This window comes from Rhagoletis pomonella, unplaced genomic scaffold (genome assembly GCF_013731165.1).
Source record: "Rhagoletis pomonella isolate Grant_MI unplaced genomic scaffold, Rhpom_1.0 Rhpom_scaffold_00002, whole genome shotgun sequence".
NCBI lineage: Eukaryota > Metazoa > Arthropoda > Insecta > Diptera > Tephritidae > Rhagoletis > Rhagoletis pomonella.
The window spans coordinates 53,081,023-53,084,717 of record NW_023458556.1 but is presented as its reverse complement, the minus strand read 5'-3'; positions in this window follow the sequence as shown (position 1 = coordinate 53,084,717).

Below are 3,695 nucleotides of genomic sequence, written 5' to 3'. Positions count from 1 at the left end.
CCACTTATATGTTGCTGGAGAATGAAGGATGTAAATGATGTTGTTGTTGTAGCTGTATTCAACATTTTGACTAATAACTGTCGTTCGCAGGGACACGTACACACACCAGTGTACTCATACCTTTGGTCTCTGTGTATGTGTGTGTACATTAGGGTGGTCCAAAAATGCATGTGAAATAGTAAAGTCGGAATTTTAATGCTCTCACCTCCTAGGACTGTTCTACATCAAAAAAATAGTACTTTGGTTTTTGAAAAAAAAAATTAGGGGTCGCTCAAAGCTTTCCATATATTTTTGATGGAAAAAAGTTGAAAATCTATATTTTTCGATAGGAAAACTTCGTTTCTCTTCACGAGACTTCCGATAATAATCATTTTCTATTATTAACTAACTATTTTTTATAGCAACCTCAAAAAATGCATTGGGGGACGACACATTTCAAAATAACAAAAAAGGTAAGTACGCCTCGGCCACGCTGGAGAAGTGAAACTTACCTTCTTTTTGGTTGTTTGTGTTTCCGCAGGGTAGGAGTAAGATGTATTGTGGAATGATTTTCCGACATCCCTTGTCACCGAAACCGGTTTGTCTTCAAACCAAATTTGGCAAGGGATGACGGAAAATCGTTTCACAATACATCAAGTGAAACTTACGTTACATATATACCTATTTTGTCTCATAACCAATATACATACATACATACATATATCTGCTATTGCTTAATGTTATATTTTTTGTCTTTTTTCTATCTAAATCCCTACCTCTACCCCTGTTCGTTCTAGCTACATTTATGTTATTCTGTTTTCCTTTATCTTCATTTTTATCTTTATACTCTATCGATAACAAAATCGATAGTCACATCCAATAAAATATCGATAATGAAACCGATAAAAATACCGATAACAAACTCGATGAAAAATTCGATAAAAATTTCGATAGCAAAATCGATAATAATATTGGTAGCAAAATCTATTAGAAACTCGATAAAAAGAACCATAACAAAATCGATAACAAAACGATAAATATCGACAAGAAAATCGATAACAAAATCGATAAATATCGATAACAAAATCTATGCATATCGATAACAAAACCGATAAATATCGATAACAAAAACGATATATATCGATGACAAAATATATAAAAATATCGATAACAAAATCAATAAAAATATCGCCAACAAAATAGTTAAAATATCGACTACAAAATCGATAAAACCATCGATAACAAAATCTATAAAAATATCGATTATTATATCGATAAGTTCCGAAAATATCGATAGCAAAATGTATCGATAAATAAATCGATAAAAATATCAATAATAAAACCGATAAAAATATCGATTATTTAATCGGTAAGTCCCGAGAATCCCGAAAATCTCTAAAATCCCAAAATAGTTCCCAGATTGAGTCTCTCTCTATATCATTTTCTCTTTAATTATGTACGTTTATTTTAATCTTTCTTCCCCTATCTTCAACTTTACTTTTATCGGTATCCTCATGGTCCTCTTTCTCTTTACTTTTATGTTTGTCATTTTCTTCATCTACATATTCCTCTTCACCTTGGTCTTCATTTTTGCCTTTATCTTTACGCATCCTTGTTTTTGTTTTTAATTTTACCTTTGCCTTTATCCTTTTCTTTATCTATGTACGTAGTCACCTTTACTTCCATTCATGTATCGGTCTTTTTCTAAGTGTTATTCTTTAACCTTTAATTTATGTTAAATTAATACCATATGCATACACACAAGAAGCACTTGTTTTATCCCCAACCATTTCCGTTGCACCATTTCCGTGTGCAAGTTCCGTTGAATTTTCTAATTTACTCCCAACCACCCACCGCCGCTAAAGAAGTTTCACTTCAAAAAACAGGGGTTTCATTTTGTTCGGTATAGAACAATAGTAGGGAGTAGATCATTAAAATTCCGACTTTACTTTTTTTTGGACCACCCTAATTTATGTGCAGTATGAATATATTTACGCTTACATTAAGGCAACTGATGCTGCTTAACCCAACCAAATGAACTGTCATTGCGGAGCTCCTAATGAACTCTCCAATGTGTACCCAACAGCACTGCAGCAGTTACAGTCTCATCTATGTACATACATATATCTGCATCAGTGTATGTACGCCGATGTGTATGACTGTACTTGCGCCCTCAACCAAATTCAGTAGATTTCTGCATTTTGCAATTCGTCGGTATCATAGCTGAAGCTTCACAAATTGTACTTATTGCAGTTGTTGTTGTAATTTTTTGGGTTGTTAACATGTTGTCTCTTGAATTGTGAATTGTGAATTTTGACTTTGCAAACTCAACTCGCACAGCAATTGCTTAACATTGGGTTTGGCTTGCATTGAATTCTGCCGCCTTCTGTGTGCACTTTTAACTGAAAGTCTTCCCTGTATGTAAGTTTTTAGTAGATACGTATGTACAAGTACTTCGTTCCGATAGGAGCTTGCTTGCTGCCTGTTGACTGTAGCTTGGCGCTGCTTGTTCATTTGCAGTGTTAGTTCACTTCTGATTGCTAATTGGTTTGTTAAACAATGGCAAAATGTTTTAACGAATTGGCCAAAAATTTAACAACGCCGAGCAGTGGGTGGCAATAACTCTTCCAATGGGTAAATACACTTAGTACCTATAATCGGACATATTTGTATGCTCATCCCACACTCTTGCTGCTAACTCTTGTTAAACTCTTGTTTAATTTGTCAGATTTAGCTTCAAGCAGTTGGGCATAGGACGAGTATTCAAAGTTTAAAAAATCTGTAAGAGAAATTGTATAGGATATTAAATCTTTGAACAAAACGGCATGCGCCTGCATACATACCTATACAAGTATTCTTTTATTGAATAACACACATGAGTAGTCCACTTGCAAAGTGCTCTATGTAAAATTTTGTCGATTTTTAGTTATTGGTGGTTAACGTACCAGTATTTAAAGTAGTTTCATGTCCACTAACAATACAGTGCAAAATCCTTATATATGCTGAAAAAAATAGCATCAATTGTTAGCTACTCTAGCAGAAGTCGCTATAATACTTACTGTATGTATATATATGTATACTTTCAAAAGTCGCTATACAATTTATTGTACGTGTTCATACAAGTTCAAAAGTCTCCATCTTCTGATGAACTTCCAAAACTGCAAGAAAACGTGGTAGTTTCGGTGCCTAGTGGAAGACGTTGTTAAAATGAAGCAGACCGATCTTCATGGAAGAGAGAACGCGATAAGCTAAAAAAGCTAGCTATGTAAAAATTACGGCTTAAAAACTCGCTATATTAATTTTTTATATATAAAAACTACCATACTTCGGTTTTGGTTTTTAATGGTATTAAACTCTTATTTATCCAAATAATAAATAATAAAAAAAATATGCAATTTGGATTCCACTTTTGTTTTTTAACATTTTGACATACACGTAACGTCAGATTGGAAATGCCCATATCTACGGATACACAATTCACATAAAGTTACTCATACGCCCTGTCATACGAATATTCTCTGCAACATGCCTTAGTATATGTAATATATATTTATGTATGTAGTTACTGACTCAAAATTTTGCTCCTAATTTTCTAAAAAAAAGGACATATATAAGTAAAACAAAATTTAACAATCTGTATAAATCGAAAAAAGAGTTCCGAATGTAAAGAAGATGATTTTATTTGCGTTTTACAATAACCATAATCGCTGGAATCG